Below are 27,417 nucleotides of genomic sequence, written 5' to 3'. Positions count from 1 at the left end.
GAGATTTTTTATTTTCACACATTTCTAAAGTATGTTAAGGTTATGAAGGATCTTTTGCCATTCATGTGAAAGAAAAATTTAAAGAAATAAGTTGAATTTCCCCAATGTTTTTAAGTTTTGGAGTATATATAGAAAGATTCGCCACAATATCCTATAATTAGGTTTTAGGTTATAGACATAAAGAAAGATTTCTTATGGGGATGAAGGGTGGGTGCTAAAGGTGGGGATGGGAGAAAGGGGTAGAATAGGGGATGATGATGATGGATGTGGACAAAAGAGAGGATGGGGTGAATGGAATATATTCTAAATACTATATCCATAATAGTGTTATGAAAGATTCACCATGGACAACTTTGGGGCTAATAAAATTGTGTATGAGAGAGAGAGAGAGAGAGAGAGAGAGAGAGAGAGTGTGTGTGTGTGTGTGTGTGTGTTAAGTAGTATGTGCTTACAAAAGCATAAAAAGTATTCGATGATGTTTCAACATTGTATGTAGTCAAGTCTATTAAACTGGATTCAATATATGGAAAAGCTTAGCAAAAAAACCAAATTAAGCTGAGAAGATAAGAGAATGGGGAAAAAACTAGACGAAGCAAGAAATATTGCCTCACTATAGAAATGGAGCGAGCCTAAAACTATAGGTATCCATGTAAGCCATAGCCCAAGAAAGCATAGGGATGTAGGTCACAATGGCAATGCACCTTTTTGAAAACAAGCCATCTCATAGTTTTTGTGACATATCAAAAAAGAAAAGGGCTAAAGGCTGATTGAGTAGACACATTTTCTACCACCATTGAGGAAGAACACATCTTTCAAAATATATGTGCATGTCCTTGCACCAAATTTAAGTCCATAATGATATAGTGAGAAGAGCAAGACCTTTCATTAAAATCATGAAGCTTCAAGGCAAAGGTATAGGATAGTTAATGAGAATCCCAATTTACCCTTCCCCTCTATTTCACAAATACAAAGAGTGAACAAGCAAGTCAAGTTAGATGTAGTAGTAACACTTGCAAGTAGAGAGAAGCCATTAGGTTCTAATGAGGGAATTTTAAGAAGTCATGAAGAAGTGCAATAACACATTGCTTTATGTGATGACTTTAAGGCAATTTTATGAAATGATCTCCTTTTGTTTTATAGTGTGGGTGCACAATACTCCTACATGGATGTTTTCGATGTATTAAATGCAATCCCTACATAATGATAAACCTATTTTTGATGTGTAATTCTCCTTTTACAAGTAGAAGGATACGTTTTCAATGCATTAAATGAAACCTTTGAGTGATGTTGATAATGTTGAGTCTTTCTTACTTTTTCCCTTTGAAGAACCCAAATACTCTTAAGCATTCCATCATTCAAATAGTAATGTATATTATCAAGTCTATATTCCCATTATACCAAGGGTCTATAGGCCTAATTGTACTTAAACACATGTTACACCTAGATGCCAATTATAATCACAAACTGGAACATATAGACGTGCACAAAAGTTATATTTACATTTAAACCTAATAAAATTCCAAGAACCTTAATAACATACTAGATTTTGTTACCATAGTAACACTCAAAGAAGGAAAAATTCTAGTGCTCAATTTACCCTTTAGCATGCATGATTGAGCATTAGCAGCTTCATAGCAACTGGGAAAAATGGAATCCTAAAAGCGTGAAGCTTTGCATCTTTAGCTAACACAAAAGATGCTAGGAAGTAGAACCCTCTGTGCAATAGTCCTCACTAAGCAAGAAGAATAGACTATCAAGTAGGAAGAACAGACCTAAAAGAATAAGAATTGCAAGAAGCCCGATCATGGCATGGACATTCAATAGTATAATTCCATGGGTAGCCATGTCTCATTTGTGTGAATCTCAAAGCCTTATCCTCTCATGGATGTTCGAGAATCTAATCACCTTAGTAGCTTTGTCTTTGTGTGAGCTTTGCTTCTTTCAAATTTTTATATTCCATTTTAACTCCGACTCTATGTTACATGGGTTTTTTAAAGGCATAAAAAGAGATACGAAACCCCCTCCAATTTTGTGGAAAATAACCAAAAGGCAAAATTAAAAATGGATACAATTCTTGTAAAGTAAAATCAAATATTAGATGCCACATAGGTTTGTGATGTCCTAAAAACACCAAAGCATTTCTCTCCAAGCAAATGTGCCGAAGGTATACTCCCCTAATGCATGTGCTTTGTAGACCTAGGAGGTTGTTTGTATAGTAGTAGTAGCTGGAGTAGACCCTTTTTCTTACTCACTGGGAGACTTGAGTTTGCTTACACCATCATCATGTCACAAGTGAGAAAATTTCCTCCCTTGACTTTGTTTTGGTGACCTTGAACTTGTGCCATGATCCCTTTCTCTGCTTCTTTGCTCACGGCTATTTGCAGCACCTCATTGGTTCTTGGATAGATATCCATGGGGTGCACTAGCTTGGAGTCATCATAGCATAGGACACATCATAGCTAGGATTCTCCATCACCAGAGAGAGAGAGAGAGAGAGCTATGGAACTGCCTGCTCCAACATGTCTAAACTATGAGCTTGGGTTTTTGGGGCAGCAAGAGAGAGAGAGAGAGAGAGGGAGGGAGGGAGAGAGAGCATGCTATGAACAGTGAGCATGTCATGCATGTAGCTTATTTATGGGAGGAGAGAGAGAGAGAGAAAGAGAGAGAGAGAAGATGCAAAGTCCTGACCTTGACCCCTCCCTCTCAGCCCTGCCATGTCCATAATCAATTGCAACAATCATTAGTAGGGGGACTATGGTATTTCAATCCTTAAGTTTAAATATTTTAATCCTTCCATTTCTTCAAAAAAAAAACTCTTCTAGCCAATGGGATCATAGCATAGTAGTTGATGGGGTGGGAAGGGGGCTTTACAAGCTTCCTCTTCTTCAAAGTCCCGGGATGGGCTTTTGGGTGATTGGTGGGAAGGGGGCTTTACAAGCTTCCTCTTCCTCAAAGTCCTGGGATGGGCTTGTGGGTGATTGGTGGAAGCTTCCTAAAGAAGCTTCTAAGGCATGCAGCTTGGACGTGGAAAGAGGAAAGACCAATCGTGGAGGAGGAATGACGGCGGCTGTCAAGCCACAGGTGGCCCTTCTCGACTGGCGGCGGCTCTTCTACAGCGTGGCGGCGGCTCTTCTTCAGCGTGGCAACAGTCTCACAACTTCTCGCAGCTTCTTAGCTTCCTCTCCTCTCTCACGACTGTCCTCTTGTAGCCTTACGCAGCCTCCCTCTCTTCCACCCACTAAGGGGGTGGGGTTTTTTATAGTCCAGGGGGGAGAGGGGACATCCCCCATGTGGCCCTTTGCATGGCTCTCTCCCCCCCCCCCCCCCCATGCAGCCCCTACTAGCCCATCCCCCCACACTCCCTCTCCTCCAGCCCTGCATCAGCTAGGGGAGAAGGGATAAAAAATTTTGAAATTAATTGCACAATTATCTCTTAACCTCCTCCCAAGAGGATGTTTCCCCGCGGCTATGCGGGTTTGAATCCCCGGCCTTGCTTTGCCAAGACAGAGTTCTCCATTTCTTGCGTGCGGTTATAGATTAACTGCCGGCACTGAAGATAATATTTGCACGAGTTTATGGTGCGCGGGAGGTTGGTTTAGTAATATTTTTCAAACAGGAATATTACATTCTCTCCCCCTTGGAGGAATCGAGATATCCTCATCTCGAGATGAACTGGGGATATTGTTGGTTGAGAGTGCTTTCATCCATCCAAGTGGCATCCTCCTCAGGATAATCTTTCCACTAACGAGACATTCTCTCAAGGTTCTGGATCTCAGTTGTCTCTCCCTAACATCTAAGATCCTCTCATGCCCCATAGCTCAAGGACTCCTTGGCTAGGCATTACAACTTGTTGCTCATCAAGTACATGGCTAGGATTAGGTACATACTTCTTCAATAGGCTGATATCGAATACATTATGAACCTTTAGGTTCTCAGAGAGTTGCAGTCTATAAGCATTGGGTCCTAGGCACTTGAGGATCTTGTATGGCCCACAATACCTTGGACTTAGCTTCTTGCAATCTCCTAAGGATAGGGAACTCTTCTTTGGGCATACGCGAATGAAGACCATGTCTTCTTCCTCGAAGGTTCTATCTTGATGCTTCAAATCCACGTATGCCTTCTGTCTATCCTTGGCAGCTTGGATGTCCTGTCTAATTGCCTTCATTTGATCATCCATCTCATCCAGCATCTGCCTTGAAGCTTCAACCCTCAAGGTTGGATCTGAGAATTTTAGGGGACATCGAGAGTCATGCCCATACAATGCTTGGAAAGGGGTCATCTAAATGCTTTGTTGGTAAGAAGCATTGTAGGCAAATGCAACCAGTGGCAAGTATTGAATCCATCTTTTTGGTTCACGGTAGCAGTGTGCCCTTAGCGTATCCTCGATGACTTGATTGACTCGCTCCGTTTGACTATCAATTTGGGGATGGTAAGTTGTACTAAAACAGAGTTGAGTCCCAATGGCTTCAAAGATAGCTCTCCAGAAGTGTGATGTGAAGAGAGAATCACGATCACTAATGATTCTTCTAGGCAACCCATGTAGCTTGAATATCTCCTTGATAAACAACCTTGCAATGTCTGAGGCTTTATAGTTTGTCTTAACTGGAATAAGGTGTGCAACCTTAGTAAGCATGTCAACCACAACCATGATGGAGTTGTATCCTCCCTGAACTTGGGGTAGGCCAACAACAAAGTCCATACTAATGAGTTCCCATTTCATTTGGGGAATGTCAAGTGGTTGCAACTTTCCTGGCATTTTGGCATGTTCAGCCTTAATAGTTGACAAGACAAACACTCAGTGACATATTTGAGAACGTCACCTTTAAGCCTCTCCAAATAGTAGCTCTTCCTAACTGCATTGAGAGTCTTGGCATAGCCAGGATATCCTAGGAAAGGGGAATCATGAGCTTCCCACAGTATCTTCTGCTTGAGTGACTGGCTTGCCGGTATACATAATCTCGTTCTATAGTAGACAAGTCCACTATTGATAGAGAATTCATGATACTTAGCCTGTATCTTCTGGTCATGTTCCTTGATAGGGATCTCCCTTAGCATCTTTTGACAGGATGGATCATGGTATGCTTCTTCTGTAGCTAGCTCAAGTATTGGGTTGTTTGGCATGGATACCTTTGTGGCTAGAGATCTAGATGTTGATGGATTTTGTAAGATTAGAGAATTAAGGAATGCCTTGCGGACTGAGTGCATCGACAACTACATTCTCCTTTCGAGGTCAGTATTTGATTTCAAAATCATACTCCTCCAGCACTTCAATCCACCGACGTTGCCTCATGTTGAGCTCGTTCTGGGTAAAGATCCACTTGAGACTTTTATGATCCGTCACTAGAGTAAACTTGTTACCCAACAGATAGTGTCTCCAAAGCTTTAGAGCATGGATAACAACTAACAGTTCTAGATCATGGGTAGCATAATTCTTCTCATGGCTCTTTAGTTTTCTTGAAGAGTATGCTACAGGATGGACTTCTTGCATGAGCACACATCCTAAGGCAAGCGTGCTAGCATCATTTACTACTTCAAACTCCTTTACTGAGGTCCGAAAGTTTCAGGATAGGTGCTGATACCAAACTTTGCTTTGATCTATCAAAGCTAGATTGATTAGCGGTTGACCATGCAATGGATGTTTGCTTTTTCAGTAGATCCGTCATCAGAGGTGCTGCAATCAAAGCATAGTTTTTGATGAAGACTCTATACCATCCTCTCAGTCCAAGGAAACTGCGTATTTCTTTGACAATTGTTGGTATTGGCCATTCTAGAACATCTCTGACTTTGGCCGGATCCACTAAGATTCCTTCCACTGATACGATGAATCCCAGTTATTCAATCTGACGTTTGAAGAATGCACACTTCTTCATCTTAGCATAGAGCTTCCGTGCCCTCATAGTCTCAAGGACAATCCGAAGCTGGGTTCATGATCTTCTTCCTGTTTGGAATAGACTAAGGTGTCGTTGAAGAAGACGAGTACGAAGTCATCAAGATATGGCCTAAAGATATCTTGCATTAACCTGTTGAAGGTGGCAGGTGTATTTGTAAGCCCGAATGACATGACTAGGAGCTCAAAGTGTCCATATTTTGTGTTGAAGGCCATCTTTGGGATATCTTCTTCCTTGATCCTTATTTGATAGTAACCAGACCTGAGATCAATCTTGGAGAAAATCCTTGCACCCTGAAGATGGTCAAGAAGCTCGTCTATTCTAGGAATAGGGTACTTGTTCTTAACAGTTGATTGATTCAACCATTTGTAATCAATACACAGTCAAAGTGTTTCATCTTTCTTCTTCTGGAATAGCACTGGAGCTCCCCATGGTGAACTGCTAGGACGGATGTAGCCCTGATCTAACAGTTGCTTGAGTTGCTCCTTCAGCTCAATTGCTTCCGGGATGGACATCCTATAAGGCCTCTTTGCAATTGGCGCAGCTCCTGGCACTAGCTTAATCTCATGATCCACTTCTCTTTGAGGCGGGAGTTTTGTCAACTCTTTAGGGAATACGTCCACGTACTCCTTTAGCCATGAGGGTTCTTCACTAGGCTCCTACTTCTGATCTAGCTTATTAAGCTTAATCAAGTAGACAGGTAGTCCCTTTCTAACTCCCTTTATGATCTGAGATACTTTAGCCAATTGAATTTTCAACTTTCGAGCCTCTCCTTGAGTTGTGACCAATTCCCCTTCAGAGTTTCGAAAGGAAACTTGACCCTTTCCGTAATGAATGTGGACGTCCTTAGGTTTAAGCCAATCCATTCCGAGTAAACACTCATGGATACCTAGGTTCATGACCCTAAATTTGACCGAAGTCGACTTCCCTCCTAGAAAGAATTCCACCTTAGCAGTTTGCCTGGTACAAGTGACCTCGCGACCATTTGCTAATTCCACAGGCAAGGTAGGTGCTTCTACTGTGGCTATTCCTAATCTTCTTGCACAAGCTGGTGAGAAAAAGGAATGTGTACTGCCACAATCAATCAAGGTTTTGAAATCTTTACCTTGATAGTCCGATGGTGTCTAAATCACTGAAAACTGGCGATTCGGGCCTTTCTTGTGAAGAGCGGCATGGACTATCGCCCTTTCAAACTCTGCTTCCATGGTCGCATCTTCTTCTTCGCACATTTCCCTATTGGCAACACAGGCGGTTCTTCCTCTGCCTCGGGTGGCGGCTCCCTGGCCACGACCAGTTCCTTGGAAAGGAGCTTGACGATGTCCTCTGCCAAGCTTGGGAAATTGCCTTTTGAAATGATCGGGCTTGTGGTAGTGGAAACAACGGAGATCTCGACCATTGCTTTGGGTAGGGACAAAATTATTGACATTATTGGTCCTTGCTTTCTTTCTTTGTCCCTGGTTTTGACATTGAACTCTTTTTGCTTGGGGCCTATATGCTCCTCTGTTCTGATCATTATAAGACCAAGTTTTGTTACTTTTTCGCCTAGCTTGCACCTCCTGAATTATGGGCACAACTCGAATGAGTGCGTCATGTAGATCTATTGGGTGCATAGATTCAAGGCGGGTATTCACAGGTGGGTTTAAACCAGCACAAAATTTTGACACTTGCTATGTCATATCCATTTGTGGCGCATACTTCAAAAGTGAGACAAACTTTGAGTAGTATGCATCAAGAGTCAGACCCAGCTGTTTCAGCTCATAGAACTCATTCATTTTCTACGTGCGATACACAGGTAGAAGTATCTTCCTTGCATAGCTTTCTTCAGCTTTTCCTAGGTAACGGATCCTTCCGAGATCCCTTGATCTCTGCACCATTGCTTCCACCAAATCCTGGCTTCACTAGTGAGCTTCAGCTTGGCGAGCATAGCCTGGTTGGCGGGTGTAGTACTGGCTGCTTCAAAGTAATCTTCCATGGACTCTATCCAAATCTCAACATCAACTTGGACAGTCCTTTCTTTCCCGTCAAATTCCGGTGGCTTGATCTTCTTGAGAAGAAACTTCTTCTCCTGGATCACGACTGTACTTGATGTAGGGGCGGACTGGGAACTTGTACTTGGGGTTGTGCTTGGATAGAGAATTTTTTTCGTTACAACTTGCTAATCGTTATGATTATATTTCATACCCAATTCAGCTATCAACCAAGAAACCTAGCCACTTAACTTTTTATCAATTCTCATAGAAAAGACAGATATTGATAAAAAGAAGTATTATTTCATTTATATGGGTATAGCCCTTTCAGAGTACAATATTTCTTGGGATGGTAAAGCAACTGCTGCATTAGTTCGGGGAGAATAATGTTGTGTTACATTTAGCCACAAGAACTGGATAATAGTATGGTTTCGGGTCATGGATCTTTAGGAATCGATAAGTCATCGAAAGATTAGGATATCCTTTCCTTTGGTACCCATTCTTCTCGTAGCGTCCCAGCACCTTGATCCTGTCGGTGGGGATTATGCGGGTCACTTCCTCGTATATATATGAGTTCAGCTCGACCCTCCGACCTTTGATATGTAAATTTGTTTTTACATGAGCTTCAACAAAAATGAATAGCTTCACGATCTTCAAGTCCTCGAACCACTTGATCCTCTTTAGGTTGGTTCGAAGGTACGCAAATAGGTGGGCAGCTATGTAGTAGATTTCTGAGTCATCCATCCACCTTCGTTCCACGTATAAAGGCGATGGATTATAAATACCATCTAGGATTTTCATCATATCGATCCTTTGTCGATAATCCGAGGAATGCACCGCGGTCATAAACATGACTCGAAACACTAAGAACCTGTCGCATGCTTCATAATTCTGCAAGACAACATCGAAAGTAAGGAAATGTTCTTAACATCAACATTTGCTTTACTTCTTCTTATTAAGATTTCTTATAAAGATAGATCCTTCGTTGGTTCTCTCTGATACCAACTGTAACGTGTCCACCTATTTCCTGTCAGGACACGTCTTAGCAGTCCAGCGGAAAGAGAGTCTAGAAAGCTCCGCCTGGCATTCCCATGGAATGTTACGGGGTTTGCGATCTAGGACTTTTCCCATGGAATGGCATTCCCATGGAAAGAGAGTCTAGAAAGCTCCGCCTGGCATTCCCTAAAACGTTCCATGGAAATGGCCATTAGGGGAAACCTTGATTCAGGTCGGTCCCATTCCGTTTCCCTAAAACAACATAAATCAGGATTTTTGTTGTTACCTAACTCTAGATCAGTGCCCTTGCTATTCATTTCCTTTGATGAGAACTCCTTGCTGTCCATTACGATTGAGAAAAGTTCCTGGCCAACCGGGAAGGACAGACCCATGGCCACATCCACCGCACTTTCCTCAAGGTTGCTTTAGTTGTCTAATTACCTACCACATTTAGTTGGACATGCATCAAGAAGCTTCATTAATTATCCAGTTAGACACTACTTCCTTCACGTAATCTTAGCACTTGACATAGAAGAGCAGTGTCAAACAAGTTCCTTTTCAACATGTTATCATATTTATCTTTGGAATACATTCAGAAAGTCCAGCCCACAAGCTTATCCATAATCCGCCCGAAGGCTATCCAGCAATCCACAAGGATTACTAATCCAAGATTCTGCCCATAGACTAGTATGTAGGCCTTGAGATCCAATCCCAAGTCACGTTGGCCTCTTGTGTAGGGCCCGGAAGGCAAGGGATTTATGGCCAGAGCCCCCCTTGGCACCCAAGCATCCTCCTGCTCCAAGTAGTGCTCAACGGAGAGACCTCACGTAGTGGGTTTGGTCCAGTTTTTGGCGCGGCTAACAACCCCCATGGTTAGGGTCAGGCAGACAGTCGGGGGTAACTGAAGCTGCCTCTCCCTTCAGGCCTTCAACCTGAAGTATTAAATATATTTACATCCTTTAGTTCCTTGAGCAAACAATGCAAACATTGCTTTCTAAACTGTTACAAGCACAATCAATTCCAATGGTCGTCTATTTGGCCAACTGCTAAGGAGTGAATTCTTCTCTCCGAATGCATCCAGCATTCGATCCGGGATCAATTGCGACTTGGCAAGATCCCCAAGGGTTTCTCAGTTCTCCCTTTTGTCCTTGGGTTAAGGCCGTACCCTATTAACCCAACTTAACCAATACCTTAGGTTTTATTAATAGTAAATCATGGTGGAAAGGTGCTGTAGCAGGACGGCTACTCATCCTCTTGCAAGTTAAACTTACACAAGAATCTGCCAATCTCATTCCAAGGAATTGGCAACTCTCTTGTGATCAAACCACAAGATCATGCGATGTTTTAACTTGTTGCACAAGTGTTGCATCTATTCCATGGGATCATTTCACCCATCGAATGGCATCTTCTGGTCACGGAATCACGATTAGATAAGAAGCAGGGCTTAGGGTGTCTTCTTATCCAACCCATTCCCAATTGCACTAGGCCGATGACGTTTGGTCCTAGGGGTTCCAACTCAATCCGAGTTTCAACCTCTGATTGAGTGATCCTTAGGGTAGAAACCCTAGATCGTTTCTTGCAAGCGCGTCCAATTGTCCCTACATTCCGTGAATGTGGGTAGGAACTTTGGGTATGAGGGTTTTGACTTGGCAACAAGTGCAAAACTAGGTCAAGTCCTCAATGTGCTAAGCCCTAGTTAGCACTTGGAATATTTATTGTATCCATTTAACCATCCTATGCGAATCCTTTGCGGTTTAGGTGTTTTAGGTAATCCAATTTACTTGTCTTACAATAAGGATGAACCATTCTTAAAGATGTTGTCTTGATCTAAAAGGGGAAAAACTAGTTGCATTACGTCACAATTCACGTAAGCATGCGATTCATCACCTCTACGTACGACTAGATTCACAATCCCTAACTTTTCTTGTTAAGACCAAAGCACATGCTAAATTACGGTATAATTTCCATTGATCCTACTAGGACTTGCATTCACGAGTCATGCCACTAAGCTTTTAAGATTTTACGCTTAAATGAACCATGTAGCCTTTCCCTAACTACATCTCTTGATGAATGAAATTCTTCGTACAATGAATGTGCATTATGCAACCTTTCCTAACTACTACGCAGTTAAATGAGATTCATGCCAATTGAAGCTAGAGTTAACCTATTTCATGCAATCCTTAAAATCTTTTCCATGCTTTGCTATTTCCTACGGTTGATAACAACTTCCTTAATGAATCATTACGAAGAAGATTTGTCTAAAAATGCGACATGCAGTTTAATCTTTCCATGCCTAATCAAAGGTGTACTACAATAATTTTGACTTTGTACTGATAGTCATTAGTTGTTCTAGACTTGTCACTTTGCAATGCACAAAAGCAACTTGCTAATAAGATACTAAAATGCATAGACACCTTATGTTTTTTTTCGTTCATTCCACTGGAAGTACAAATGACCAATCTTCATATCGTGAGTTACTTCTAGTAAATTTCAAATAGCCAATTTATTTCAATTGCATTTAGCTAGATGGATTTGACAAGTATAAGTGCATCCTAGTTCCATGAAATAACCATGCATAATTGCAATACTTCTACGTAAATCAAAAATAGGAAGAAAACTTGGACTTGTGGGCTCAGTAAAACATCCACATGAATAATAGGAGATGATCCTCCTGCAGGCGCGCCTTGTGACTTTTAAGGGGCCATCGCAAACTTGATTTCGGCTTCTGGTATGCCTTCCTGGTCTACGAATTACTCGCCTCGGTATGCAACCTTAAGATCTTTGCCCGTCTCCCTCAGACGCGGAAATTCCCTTTGAAGTACGGATCCATGATAGAAGTACCGACTTGTGGAATTTGGCTTATGGAAGGCCTTAGGGTTTGGAGCTTGGGTCTTCTTTATTTCGAAAAAAGAGGGGGTTCAGGAAAGGGTTCTTATGAAGGGCCTTGCGGGAATGGAGACTTTAAATCCCGGGCTAGGAATGGGCTTATGGGGAATCTAGTGGGAAGGGGGCTTTATAAGCTTCCTCTTCTTTTCAACAAAGACCCGGACTAGGGATGGGCTTGTGGGTGATCGGTGGGAAGGGGGCTTTACAATCTTCCTCTTCTTCAAAGTCCCGGGATGGGCTTGTGGGTGATTGGTGGGAAGGGGGCTTTACAAGCTTCCTCTTCTTCAAAGTCCCAGGATGGACTTGGGGGTGATTGGTGGGAAGGGGGCTTAGGAAAGCCCCCTTAGAAGCTTCCTAAAGAAGCTTCTATGAAGCTTCTAAGGCATGCAGCTCCGACCTGGAAAGAGGAAGGACCAATCGTGGAGGAATGACGGCGGCTGTCAAGCCACAAGCGGCCCTTCACGACTCGCGATTGGTCTTCTGCAGTGTGGCGGTGGCTCTTCTGCAGCGTGGTGGCGGCCTCACAGCTTCTCACAGCTTCTTAGCTTCCTCTCCTCTCTCACGGCTGTCCTCCTATAGCCTTACGTAGCCTCCCTCTCTTCCACCCACTAAGGGGGTGGGTTTTTTTATAGTCCAGGGGGGAGAGGGGACCTCCCCCTACGTGGCTCTTTGCATGGCTCTCTCTCCCCCCCCCCCTCATGCAGCCCCTACTAGCCCATCCCCCCACACTCCCTCTCCTCCAGCCATGCATCGGCTGGGGGAGAAGGGATAAAAAATTTTGAAATTCATTGCACAATCATCTCTTAACCTCCTCCCAAGAGGATTTTTCCCCACAGCTATGTGGGTTTGAATCCCCAGCCTTGCTTTGCCAAGACGGAGTGTTAGATATGATCAATGCCCCACCCTCATTAGGTGCTACCAATGATCCATGGTGCTCAAAGTTGTAAGGCCCCCATTATGAGGAGAAGCCAAATGTGAGCCCGGACATTGGTTGAGTCCTGACTTGTATATCAAATGAGGTCAATGTGACCGGATGGCAAAAAGGTGACCGTTGTGGGTCTAATCTTTGGGTTAGACGGAGTGGTTAAGCTGGTAGCAACTCGAGGCACACCGCATCGAGTTGCAGGGTAACGGAGTTAAAAGGGACCCCTATTGTGGGGTCCGAGGGCCGCGGAAGCGGCCCCAGGCTGGGGGGTCCCAGGGGGGCCAGCGGCCCCCCTGGCGGGGGTCTGGGGGCAGCGCCCCTGGCCCGATGGTAAAGGGAATATTCCTTGGCCGACTAGTGGAGGCTCATATGGTAGGTCGGTCACAGCAGGCCAACCTATCAACCTTCGCGGGCTATAAAAGCTAAACCCCTTCGCAGCTATCTCTCACTCATCTTTCACCCAATCAGAGTTGTTGTTCGAGCTAGCCTTAAGCTCTTCACCTATCTTCCGTCTAGATCACCATCTAAGCTTCACACAGTGGAAGCGCACGGGTGGACAGAGCCATCTTTATATCAGTTGGTTGGAGTTAAAGAATTTACTGATTCTCCTCTTATCTGTTATGTACTCTCTATCTCTTTCTCATATTCTGTTCGTTGTGCCGTGTAATATTTTACATGGTATCAGAGCCCAGGGGGCTCTAGAGATCGGAGAGCGTGCAAAAGGCAAAGGCTTCAATAGCAAAAAGAAACTATGTCGACTCCCAGAAGCGGTTTTGGCGCATCAGGAAGCAGTGCAGGAGGTGGTGCTGCTGTACCGGCTATTCAAACACTGACGATACGTCCACCAACCTTCAGCGAAGGCAAGTTAGATGGTACAAACTACACCTTGTGGAAGTTCAAAATTACAAATATCCTTGATTCTTATGAGCTTCTGGAGACTGTGCTGGGGATTGACGCAGAACCACAGCCTACCCCCGACCCATCAAATCCTAGTGTGATGATTCCTCCGAATGCAGATCTTCTACGAGCTTGGAAACGAAGGAATGCAGATGCATTGTGTGCCTTAGTTACAAGCTATTCTGACAGTGTTCTGACTTTGATTCAGCATACAACCAAAGCGTCAGAGGCTTGGAATGTACTAAGGAGTCAGTATGAAATACGAAACCAAACGAGGATTCAAAACTTGGAGAATCAACTAGCAGCGGAGAAGTTTGCTGAAGGAGAGACGGTTGAAGCATTCATCACTCGGATTAAGAATCTGCGCGACCAGATGGCTGGCGCTGGGATACAAAAGACTAGCGAAGAGCTAGCTCGGAGGCGTCTTCGGATTTGTCCACAAAAGTTTGATGGACTAGTAACTGCCCTTAATACTCAGGTGAGACCTCAAGCTTTGACTTTTGAGGAGTTTTGTGCATTATTAATGGAGGAGGAGTTGAGGGGCTGAAAGCCCGAGAAGGATGCATTCTCTGCCAATGCAAAAGGCAAAGGTGTTTCCTCCACCAAAAATGATGGTGACAAAAAGAAGAAGGGCGGCAAGAAGAAATTTCAAGGAGAGTGCTTCTGCTGCAAGAAGAAAGGACATGGAATTGTAGATTGTCATGTCAAGAAGGCAGATGAAAAGAATGATACCCTTAAAAATAAAGGGAAAGAGACAGCCAATACGGCTGAAGCAGAGCTGGAATTATTCATGGTGACCATTGTGGAAGTGTGCTCCTCAACGCAAGAAGAATCTACCACTGACTCATGGGTGTTGGATAGTGGGGCCTCCCATCACATGACCAACAAGAAAGGTCTATACAGTTCTATGCAGCCTCTACAAGAATCCATCACTGTGACGATTGGAAATGATGCTAAATGCCCTGCTACAGGCACAGGTACTATTTCTTTTGTTGCTGCAAATGGTGAAGTCAAAAAGCTTTCAAATGTGTTGTATGTTCCCGAAATCAGGAGAAATCTATTATCAGTTGCTGCCATAACTGATCTTGGTCATGAAGTGAGGTTCAAGAAGACAGGTGCAAAAATTATTGATAGTACTGGCACAATTGTTGGCAAAGGAGAAAGAAGGAACAACCTATATGAGCTAAGTGCTCTTACAACCACCGCTGGAGTGGGCACAATTAAGCTTTGGCATGAAAGGTTTGGACACATCGGATTTGTAGTGTTGAAGGAGATGCAAAAGCAAGGTATGGTTGCTCACCTACCTACAATAACTGAATTGAAGGAACCATGTGAAGCTTGTATGATGGGCAAGCAACATAGAAAGGCATTTCCACAAGAAAGCAAGAATAGAGCACAGGCTCCTCTAGAGTTGCTGCATGTTGACTTGTGTGGTAAGATGCCTACACAGGCCTTGGGGGGATCTTCTTATTTTATGTTGATTGTCGACGACTACAGTAGGAAGATGTGGGTGTACTTCCTTCGTGATAAGGCTCAAGCTTTTGGTAAGTTTAAAGAATGGCTAATACTTGTTGAGAATGAAACAGGGAAAAGTGTAAAGAAATTTAGAACAGATGGTGGTGGTGAGTTCAACTCAAAGGAGTTTGAAGGCTTTTGCAAGAGCAAAGGGATCCAACGTCAATTGACGACGCCTCACACACCTCAGCAGAACGGTGTTGTGGAACGCAGGAATCGCACCATTGTGGAGATGGCAAGATGCATGCTAAAGGGCAAGGGATTGCCTAACCATTTTTGGGCTGAAGCTGTTAATACTGCAATCTACATTCTAAATCGGAGCTATACAAAGGCTCTCAAGGGAAAAACACCTCATGAGGCTTACACTGGTAAGAAACCATCTGTCTCACATTTCAGAATTTTTGGATGTGAATGTTATGCACATGTTCCAGATGAGAAGAGAAACAAGTTACAACCAAAAAGCAGAAAATGTATCTTCTTGGGTTATAGTGATGAGCAGAAGGCTTACAAGTTATATGACCAAGAGGCAAAGAAGATCATCGCGAGTCGTGATGTGGTGTTCAAGGAGGAGCCACATACAGTGGAGGAGGAGAAGGCAAGTTCTTCCACTTTATCATCAAGTGAAGTAGTCTACTATGAACTTGTCCCAAGAGCTATCCCTATCCTTAAGGAGGAGGAAGCATCATCTTCAGATGATGAGGAAAAAGTTCACCAACCTGACATCACCCCACCGGAAAAGCCATTGCCGCGCTGGGTGAAGCAGGTCTATGAGCACAATAATCCTATGCCTGCATCTGTTGAGGAGAAGGCAGACGGACCAAGGAGGTCTCAGAGAATAGAGGAGCAAAGGAGGGCTTCTGCTCACATAGTCAATATGGCCTTGATGGTTGAGATTATGAGAGAAGTAAAGGAGCCAACTGACTTAGAAGAAGCACTTGCAGATCCATCATGGAAGGCTACTATGCAGGCGCAGTATGACAGCATAATGAAGAATGACACTTGGGAGCTAGTGGATCGACCAGCAAAGTGGAAGGTTATTGGCACCAAGTGGATCTGGAAGGTAAAGTACAAGGCTGATGGTACCTTAGAAAAGTACAAAGCTAGACTGCTTGCCCAAGGATTTTCAGAAGTTGAAGGGTTTGATTTTCAAGAGTCATTTGCCCCAACTGCCAGAATGACCACTATTCGCACGGTACTTGCAGTGGCTGCCCACAAGAAGTGGCCAGTATACCAAATGGATGTTAAGTCACCGTTGTCGTGCTGCTGCATATCCGAGCCGTAAACACCTCCATTTCTTTTGTTGTGCATTTGTGTTATTTTCTGCGTGTGATTCATTGTGTGTGTGATGCATTACGATAATCCGCATCCAATGTATATATTTCGTTTGTGTGTGTGTGTGATTCTGTTTGGATGCATGATGTATGTGTGTTAGAAAAATATGAAAAACTGATGCCAAAGGACATTATCAAGCTGATGATTTCAATGATGATCTCTAAGAAAAATGTAGGGAATTATGGAATCAAAGAAAGGTTTGTGGAAGCGATCATCTAAGTTCAAAAGTTCCCATGACATAGAGTTGAAGGAAGTCTCTCAAAAGCTGCTTAAGCGAGCAAAGCATTAGTGAAGCACCGAGGGAGTATTTTGCCATCCAATTTTCAAGGCCGAAGTTGAAGTTTATGCGCAGATTACTACTTGTAAAGCTGACTGTCAAAGGGCTAAAAAGAGGAGAAGGGAAAACTAATTTGGTTTTGAACCGTTTTTGGAGGGAAAAAGCAAGAGGAAAAAGCATCTTTTGATAGGAAAAAGCAAAGGGAAGCGGAGGAATAGTTTTGGGACTTTTTCGGAGGGAAGGTGGATAATTCCGTACATTTTGTCGTGATAGGTGTCCAGTATACGTTTGTAGAAGGAATGGTTATGGTGAAGAAATCGGAGCGAGTAACGGCTTCATAGGCATAGGACTGGTTATGGCTACTGTGGGACAGCTTAAAGTGTTGTAATTATTGGTCTCTGTTTCGGATTTCATGGTTTGGGTCTCATGTGTATATGCAGTCACACATTCGAGAGATGGATGCACTTCACTATTTGTGTTTTACTCATTCATAAAAGGGAAAATCAGACCTATGTAAGAAATAGAGACTATGGAGATTTCCAGATGTGCTGCTATGTAACAAACGGGAAGTTGGAGACCAGAGCCACAGAGATGCACCTGTAATCAGAACTATCTTTTGCCTCTGAAATCAGGGAATTTTTTGTTGCTGCATTCTTCTCAACTTCATTGGAACAGGTTGCTGCTTGTGAGAATTTTGAGTTGCGGAGAAATTTATTGAAATGGGCTTTGCCATCCCCTGAAATTAAGAACCATTTGCTTCTGAGATGTGCCGCTATTCTTGCTCTCACTGTTGGATGTGTACCTCACTTGTTGAGACCTTCTAAAAAAAAAAAAAATACAGTGGCATTTTCTCTCTATGAGGAATTGGAAGATTGGGCCAAGCCAGAAGATTGGTACAAGGTCGTGGAGGAGGATCTTGACTGGTCAGAGATGTTTTTATCATACTATAAATCCCAAGAAGTCTCCAAGGATTGCATGAAGATGGAAGTTAGAAGTAGCCTCATGTCTTTCCCTATGAGTTAGTCTCTTCTGAAAGAACTAGCTGACAGCATTGTCAAGATAACCTTTGAAGAAAACTATCAGCATTCTCTGGATCAATCTATAAAATTCTCTCTTGTAATCATGAAGTGCATAACGGAGTTCTACACACATTACAACAGTGGTTGAGGAGTCTTTCAAACTATTAAGTTATCTGCTTGTGCAGAGCCTGCTTCCAATCTACCCTCTGAATCAAGATGTTTGGAGTCTTAAGCCCTTTACAGAAGCACCTTCTGGGAGTCTTCTCTTTTTTGTTGCTGTGTATTCGGGAACATGTTCATGTCAAGAGGGACTGGAAGCTCTTGCTATATACAAAATGGTAGTTCGGGACTTGACCAGGCTGAGGCAGATGTAATTTATATCTAGAAGTGACTGTAAGTTAATTAAGGCCGGCAGGGACATGTAGGAGGTCTGATATTGTACGCAGAAGAGGACTCCATATCTTTGCAGTGCATGTCATGCAATTGAAGTTAGAGTAAGCTGGAGCAAGTTAAATAATGAATATCTATGTTAGTTCCAACTCACTAGAATTTATGTATCTGAAATCTGTGCGAAGGGGTTTCATATTCCAAACATGAAGCAACAATGATAGGCTTTGTGGCCTACTAAACTCCTACTTTGTAAGGATTCCTGAAAATTTGTTCACAGACATTATTACCCAACAGAATTTATCAAGTGCCAATGGAAAAACTAAATTCAAGCATCTGTATGTAAAACTGAATATGTTCAGATTTTTCTGAACATGAGCTTCATGTAACTCACTTGACAAGAAATATAGTGTACTTTGCCATCAACAATTCAATTTTCTTCTTGTTAGTCTCTTCCTTTGCTATATCTTGAACCCCGTGTTCTGCAGCCCTTGCGTGAACTCTACGACATTTCTAGTGAACCCGACGTGAAAGTGCTGCATCACTTTTCAGCAAGATGGGAGACTCGCAAGAAGAGATGATAGATGATAATGTCATGAAGAACCTGTTTCAGTCATTTACCACTTATATGCAGCAGCAAGCTCACGCGAAACGTGATAGTGATGCTATGGATGCCTTGAAAGTTGTCCAACAGGAGATGAAGTAGTTTAATGGCCAGCAAGTGTCAACTTACCTGCATTTGTATGAAGAAAAGATGAAGTTTTTTGGGGTTTCTCAAGATGTTGGAGCCGCTACTTCTTGCGGATCGTGGTGCGCGCTCTTGAAGTCCACATTTCAGAAATTCAAGAAACACATGCAGGTTGGGCAGAGTTTAAGAAGGCATTAAAAGATGAATATTTCCTGGAGGATACATGTCTTATAAATCGCAGGAATTTCTTAGCATGGGTTTCTATGCCTAATAAGGGACTTTCTGTTACCACTCTTCTGCGAGAGTTTGAGAGCCGCTATGATCAGTTGGATGGAACTGAGCAGCAAGCTTTGGAGATGCAGAAAGTGGAGTTATTTTTACAAGCTCCTGATGCTGATTTACAAGAAAAGTTGGATGATCTTTTAGAAGATCAAGCTACTGATTCAGGTTTAAAGACCGAGTGGAGATATGTCATTGATGCTGTGAATACTCTTGTTAAGAAGCAACGCAAGAGAGTACGATTGCATCGTAATACAGGATCAGTTTCTAAAAAATCCTCGGAGACTTCTTCTTCTACCCCTGCTGCAACTTCTTTACCTAAGCCTACTCCTCCTGTTGTGAATCCACCAGTTCCTGCTGCTTCAGTGCCCTTATCTGTAGATGATATTATTAAAGGCTTGGTAGATTTGATGATTGAAGCAGTCAAAGCTGAAGTTGGTAAGTTAAAGGAGCAACTTATGTCAGTACCTGCTGTAGCACCTGCTCCAGCGACTGCTTTTCCAGCTGGTCAAAGAAAAGGGAGACGATGTATTTGGTGCGATAGTACAGAGCACCAACACTGCAGAGATTGTGATGCTTTTCAGGAAGCGCGTAAGAAGAATGTAGTGTTCTGGGGACAAGATGGGAAGATATGGCTGACAGAGACTGGCGCTCCTCTTGACATGAACTTCGGTAAGGGAGGCATGAAGAAGCTTGTTGATGATATGGCTGCGCGATCAGCTTATGTGAGTGTTAGAGGAGATGCTTCAGCTTATGGAGTTCAGCTTGAGCAGAAATCTAATGGAGACTCTGCTTTATGGTCCTTTGCCTTGGAGATAGCGAGAAGAGGGAAAGTTCAAGCATCTACTATGACTTGTGTGGGCTCCAGCATCCGAGGAGAAACGGGATGGGATTCTCCTGTTGACAAGTATTCTATTTTTGCTTATATGGCTAAAACACAGGGTTTAGATGCCATGGTTGAGGAAAAGAGAAGAAGTGATGAGGAGGGTCCCAGCACCTCCAAAACGACTAGAGGGGGTGACTTTGTTTCACCACCTGTTACAGCTCCACCTACGTCAAGCTCTCCAGCTCAATCAGGTCCTGAACAACCTATGGGAGACAAGCAGATGAAAGAGAAGAGGCAACCAAGAAAAGAGCCAGGATTCAAGCTCTTGTCAGACCTTGATATGCAGACGGATATGAGTAAGATTTTTCATGAAAGAATTTTGAATAGTGAAGTTACTTTTACTGTTGGAGAAGCTCTTGGGATTGTTAGAAGAGAAATACAGGATCAGATGCAGGATCTTTTGCGGAGGAAACGACATGCGATGGAAGGACCTGCTTTACAGGGATTGTGGCATGGAGCTCTTGGGGAAGAGCATGATGATGCAGTGATGGTTGAGAATGCTTCTGTTAATCCTCAATTGGAGAAAATAGTTCAGCCTATGCAGTATGAAGATGATGATACCCCTATTCTCATTCCTCGCAACCATTTTTCACGAAGTCATTGGGCTAGAGCAACCACTGAGACAGTGGTAAGGATTTGAGAGAAACAAACTCCTTTGATCGCTTTAGTCGATCATGGTTCTGAGATTAATCTTATTGCTCGAGGTGTTTATGAGAGTGGCAAGTGGCCTATGGATGCAGAGCATGGCTGGCGCATGAGAGCCGCCAATAATACTTCTGGTGATATGTATGCTGCTTGTCCGAGTATCAGAATTTCTATTGGTAATGTTGAAGAGGATTATCATTGCTTTGTTCAGGATTCTTGCTCTTATCCGATTATTCTTGGATAGCCTTTCATTACAGAAGCAAGAATGGAAACGAAAGTGATGGATGACGGGTCAGCTTATGCGCGGATACGCAGTAAAGATGGTATGCGAGCTGTTCAGTTTATGACTGTTGGGGTAAATCATCCGAGAAACAGAGTCTCCTTGCGTGAGGCACCACTACCTGCGAAGGAGTTGGATTTTCATTAGGTACCGCTGTCTTGCGAGATGCCAGTGGTACGGAGTGGAGAAAAGAGGAGATCTCGCCTCTTGGCAGCCAGTCTTTCTCCAATAATTTTGTTGGTTTTTCTTCAGATAGTTCAGTGAGTTATCAGAAAATTTCAGATTTGCCTAGAGCTGCCAGGCAGTACATTGGTCGTAAGGAGAAAGAGTTGAAGAATGCTGGTATTTTGCAGGCAGAAGAGTATGTAGATGGATTGTATGAAGGAATGTCTTATGCAGATACATTGTTTGAGATGGAAGCAATGCTGAAAACTGATGTATATAAGGGTTCAAAGATCATACCCGTGCAAACCTTGGATATGTTTCAGGAAATTTCTAGTTTTATGCTGAAAACAGAGTTAGAGGCTGAGAAAAGTCAGCAAACTGAATTTATGGCTGATCTTGATCAGCTAATAGAGTTGCAGGTGGCTGAAACCTTTCAGCCAACAGAGTTAAATGCTGGAAAAATTCAGCATATGGAGTATGAGGCTGCACCCATGCAGTCCATAGAGTCGAGGGCTGAATCCATTCAGTCAACAGAGTTGAATGCTGAAAAATTTCAGCATACAGAGTTTCAGACTGCACCCATGCAGTCCATAGAGCAAAGGGCTGAAATTTTTCCGCCAACAGAGTTGAGAGTTGCTGAAAATTTGCAGAAATTGCAGCAAAGAAAAGAGTGCTTGAATGATGTCAAGGTTGATGCGAAGTATAAAACAGTTGATAAGAAGGTTAAGCCGGTTGCAGGGCCGCTTCCTCCTAATAGTGATGAGCAGATTGAAAAAGATATGAAGCATCCTATGTTGAGAGATCCTGCAAATATTGGACATAAATTTACAGCTGAAACTCTTACAGAATTGAAGATTGGAAATGATGATTTCTTGCTTCCAGTGGAAAAAGAATGTTTTAGAGAGATGCTTGGACGTCATGGTAAGGCATTTGCTTTCTTTCCACATGAAATTGGCTGCATTAGTCCCGAATTGGTTGCACCTATGGTCATCTTCATTGTTCCTCATGTACCATGGAATATACGTCCTATACCTGTGCCTAAAGCACACTTGCCAAAGCTGATAGAGTTGCTGAATGAGAAGATTAAGATGGGGATTTTGGAACCCTCTTCTGCACCCTATTCTAACAGGTGGTTTACTGTACCAAAGAAGAATGGTACTTTGAGATTTATTCAGGATATGCAGCCCATGAACAAAGTGACAATCAGGAATGTGGGAACAGGTCCAGTTGTGAATGAATTTGCTGAGGCTTTTGCAGGACAAGCCATCTATTCTCTAGGTGACTTGTATTCAGGTTATGATTAGTTTCAGCTTGCCTTGGAAAGCAGGGATATTACTACTATGTGGACACCTATTGGTCTTGTGAGGATGTGTACCTTGCCTCAAGGTGCCACAAACTCAGTTGCTCATATGATGAATGCTATGCATAGGGTTCTACAAGACTATATTCCGCAGTATACCATGCCTTTTCTAGATGATGTGCCTATTGAGGGTTGTGCAGAAGAAGAAAAGAATGAAAGTCTTGATTTGCATGGATGTAGACAGTTTGTGGCTGACCACTTGGTTACTTGTGAGCAAATGTTGACACGATTAGAGGAGGTAAACTTGACTCTTTCAGGGCAGAAATCTATCTTTGGTGTTAATGAAGTCATCATAGTTGGGCATATGGTTGGATATTATGGCAGGAAGCCTTCACCTGCAAAGGTATATGCCATAAGCAGGATTGCAGAGTATTGCTCGACTACTTCAGAGGTGCAGAGATTTGTGGGAGCTTGTGTATTTTACATGATTTGGATTCCTCAATTTGCTCATATAGCAGATGTTCTCTATCAACTGCTTCGAAAGGGGCAGAAATTTCATTGGGATGAGAAGCATTCGAAAGCCATGCGTAAACTCAAGAAGCTGTTACAGTCTGCTCCTACTCTTCGCAAGGAAGATTATCAGTGTGTGGACGGCCGATCATGTTGACAGTTGATACTAGCCCTATTGGCATAGGTTGGGCAGTGGGACAGCATGATGCTGATGGAAATAGATATGCAATCCGCTTTGGAGCTAAAGTTCTTAATGAGCGACAGAGGAGATATCCGCAGATCAAAAGAGAGTTGTGGTGAGTAGTTACTACACTGAAGTGTGATAAAGGGTATTTCATTGGAGCTTCAGTTGTTGTGGAAACAGATTGTTTGCCTTTGCTTGGCATGATTACTAGTTGCTCGACTCCATATATAGCGATGCTTTGGTGGATTGCCTATATCAAATCATTGAATCCAAAATTTCGGCACATAGCAGGGAAAGATAATCCAGTTGCTGACATGCTATCTAGAGCGAGATATGAGGATGAGGAGTCAATGCTTGCAGAAGAAGATGAGACAGAGTTTGCAGCTTCTGTCCTTGTTCATGATTGTCATGTATCTACTGTTGAAGCCTTTACTGAAGAACTTTATGTTGACGAGTGGCTGCAAATTGGACAGTATCTAAGTTCATTGACTCGAAGAGCTGATTGGACAGATGATGAATTCAAGAAAATCAGAAGGAAGGCTTATGGGCATTTTTTGAAAGATGGTTTTCTTTGGAAGCATCCAAAGAAGAGAGGAGGCTTGCCCTTGAGAGTAGTTTGTGATGTAGCGATGCAGATACAGATTATGCGAGAGTTTCATGAGAGCTCATGGGCTAGACATAGAGGTGTGTGGGCTACCTATGAGAAAATCAGAGAAAGATACTGGTGGAAAGGAATGTATAAAGGTGTTTCTCACTTTGTGTAGACTTGCAGGGACTGCCAGCTTTACTCTTTAGTGCGACATCGTGATGAGTTGCATCCGACTTATCCACTATGAACGCATTATAAGTGGGTGGTAGACTTGGTTACTTTGCTAGTGGGACTTTGGCAGATGAGATATCTTGTCTTGGCTAGGGAGGATCTTACAAACTATGTTGAAGGCAAATCTTTGCGAACAAAAACCACCACTACAATATGTAAATTCTTGTTGGAAGAAATATTTTGTAGGTATGGATGTATAGGCAAGATTACAGCTGATCGTGGAGAGCTAGATGCAGATGAAGCTAGAGAATTTTTCTCACGGCTTGGGATTAAATTGGCTCTTACTACTGCCTATAATCCAGAGGGAAATGGCAAGAGTGAAAGAGGACATCCGCCGATAGTTAAAGCATTGGCAAAAGCTTGTAGAGGTCGGATTGGGGATTGGCCGAGATTACTACCTTTTGCGTTGTGGGCTGATCGCTCTACACATAGTGTGACTACTGGATACATGCCTGCAGAGTTGATGTATGGGCAAAAACCTGTCATGCCTATAGAAATTTGTACTCTCACTTGGAGTGTTCTTCTGTGGCATGAGAATTTATCAAGGGAAGAGCTTCTAGCTCTTCGGATTCATCAACTAGAAAGAAGGACAGAAGATGTGTAGCTAGCAGTTGATCGTTTGAAGGCAGCCCGACTCAGAAACAAGGACAGGTTTGATTTAAGGCATCGCTTGAGGCCTAGAGCCATAAAAGAAGGAGATTGGGTTCTAGTCTACGACAGTAGTCTAGAGAATCAGCATAGTAGCATGAGAAAAATGGTTCAAAGATGGTTTGGACCGTATGAGGTGAAACAGGTTTTTGACAATGGTACCTATGAGTTGGCTGAATTAGATGGAACAGTATTGGGGGTGCCCATTGCTGGAAAACGAGTCAAGATTTTCAAGAGAATAGAAGATAAAGAATATGCACTTGAAGCGTTGACAGAAGAAGAGCAGGTAGAAGAAAGACAAGCAGAAGAAGCAGAGTATATGAATGATGAAGCTGATGGAGAAACAGGTCTACTAGAAACAGAAGATGGACTCAACCTGTATGTGGATTTGAATGATCTTGGATAGTTGGCTCATCCGGAGGATGCGCAGGTTTAGAGGGGGTGGATGTCGTGCTGCTGCGCATCCGAGCCGTAAACACCTCCATTTCTTTTGTTGTGCATTTGTGTTATTTTCTGCGTGTGATTCATTGTGTGTGTGATGCATTACGATAATCCGCATCCAATGTATATATTTCGTTTGTGTGTGTGTGTGATTCTGTTTGGATGCATGATGTGTGTGTGTTAGAAAAATATGAAAAACTGATGCCAAAGGACATTATCAAGCTGATGATTTCAATGATGATCTCTAAGAAAAATGCAGGGAATTATGGAATCAAAGAAAGGTTTGTGGAAGCGATCATCTAAGTTCAAAAGTTCCCATGACATAGAGTTGAAGGAAGTCTCTCAAAAGCTGCTTAAGCAAGCAAAGCATTAGTGAAGCACCGAGGGAGTATTTTGCCATCCAATTTTCAAGGCCGAAGTCGAAGTTTATGCACAGATTACTCATTGTAAAGCTGACTGTCAAAGGGCTAAAAAGAGGAGAAGGGAAAACTAATTTGGTTTTGAACCGTTTTTGGAGGGAAAAAGCAAGAGGAAAAAGCATCTTTTGATAGGAAAAAGCAAAGGGAAGCGGATGAATAGTTTTGGGACTTTTTCGGAGGGAAGGTGGATAATTTCGTAAATTTTGTCGTGATAGGTGTCCAGTATACGTTTGTAGAAGGAATGGTTATGGTGAAGAAATCGGAGCGAGTAACGGCTTCATAGGCACAGGACTGGTTATGGCTACTGTGGGACAGCTTAAAGTGTTGTAATTATTGGTCTCTGTTTCGGATTTCATGGTTTGGGTCTCATGTGTATATGCAATCACACATTCGAGAGATGGATGCACTTCACTATTTGTGTTTTACTCATTCATAAAAGGGGGAATCAGACCTGTGTAAGAAATAGAGACTATGGAGATTTCCAGATGTGCTGCTATGTAACAAACGGGAAGTTGGAGAGCAGAGCCATAGAGATGCACCTGTAATCAGAACTATCTTTTGCCTCTGAAATCAGGGAATTTTTTGTTGCTGCATTCTTCTCAACTTCATTGGAACAGGTTGCTGCTTGTGAGAATTTTGAGTTGCGGAGAAATTTATTGAAATGGGCTTTGCCATCCCTGAAATTCAGGACCATTTGCTTCTGAGATGTGCTGCTATTCTTGCTCTCACTGTTGGATGTGTACCTCACTTGTTGAGACCTTCTACAAAAAAAAAAAAAAATAGTGGCATTCTCTCTCTGTGAGGAATTGGAAGATTGGGCCAAGCCAGAAGATTGGTACAAGGTCGTGGAGGAGGATTTTGACTGGTCAGAGATGTTTTTATCAGACTATAAATCCCAAGAAGTCTCCAAGGATTGCATGAAGATGGAAGTTAGAAGTAGCCTCATGTCTTTCCCTATGAGTCAATCTCTTCTGAAAGAACTAGCTGACAGCATTGTCAAGATAACCTTTGAAGAAAACCATCAGCATTCTCTAGATCAATCTATAAAATTCTCTCTTGTAATCATGAAGTGCATGAACGGAGTTCTACACACATTACAGCAGCGGTTGAGGAGTCTTTCAAACTATTAAGTTATCTGCTTGTGCAGAGCCTGCTTCCAATCTACCCTGTGAATCAAGATGTTTGGAGTCTTAAGCCCTTTACAGAAGCACCTTCTGGGAGTCTTCTCTTTTTTGTTGCTGTGTATTCGGGAACATGTTCATGTCAAGAGGGATTGGAAGCTTTAGTTCGGGACTTGACCAGGCTGAGGCAGATGTAATTTATATCCAGAAGTGACTGTAAGTTAATTAAGGCCAGCAGGGACAGGTAGGAGGTCTAATACTGTACGCAGAAGAGGACTCCATATCTTTGCAGTGCATGTCATGCAATTGAAGTTAGAGTAAGCTGGAGCAAGTTAAATAATGAATATCTATGTTAGTTCCAACTCACTAGAATTTAGGTATCTGAAATCTGTGCGAAGGGGTTTCGTATTCCAAACATCTTGGTGGTATAAGATTATAGTAGCGGATGAAGCTAAACTCTTACAAAAGAGAGCAAATGAAAGTGTTGATGAATCGGCTGCAAACATGATGGAATCACGTCATGTCACTAAAAGAGTGTGTTATAAAGCCTGAAGTGCTAAAGAAAACTAAGCCAACTGGCTAGAAACAAGGCTTCAAGAAGGTAGCAAATGGGTTCGAAGAGAGCTAAGATAGCAAGATGAACAATGTGTCCAAGAGAGAGTGTGCATGTATGTGAACGAGTCTTACAATTTAGGGTTATATAAAAGAGGGTTTCACTTTCTATCTTATTCATTGAGTTCTCACATCTCTTCTACAGGAAAGATGGCTAGGCCTAAGGTAGTTGCAAATAAGATTTTGCTCAGAGCCCCATATTGTGATCGGCCCCTTGGAGCACCTACTAGCTTAGATGCACCCCCTTCTCAACCTAACCCAGCTTCCTCAAGATGCCCTCACAAGGGTCCTCCTTAGCATTCCCACAAGAAATACAAGTGGAAGCCATGT

General features: G+C 42.8%; 1 pseudogene; it reads left to right on the top strand.

The window, feature by feature from the left end:
* The window catches only part of LOC148030869 (uncharacterized), a 50,822-nt pseudogene extending 24,150 nt beyond the window's left edge, over nucleotides 1-26,672 (top strand).
* Nucleotides 26,673-27,417: the final 745 nt, after the last annotated feature.

The sequence above is a fragment of the Lygodium microphyllum genome, chromosome 9 (assembly GCF_053477565.2).
Source record: "Lygodium microphyllum isolate KBCC chromosome 9, Lygodium_microphyllum_v1.1.10, whole genome shotgun sequence".
Classification (NCBI taxonomy): Eukaryota; Viridiplantae; Streptophyta; class Polypodiopsida; order Schizaeales; family Lygodiaceae; genus Lygodium; species Lygodium microphyllum.
Note: the sequence above shows the minus strand (reverse complement) of the source record. Positions and strands in the feature narration are given on the sequence as shown.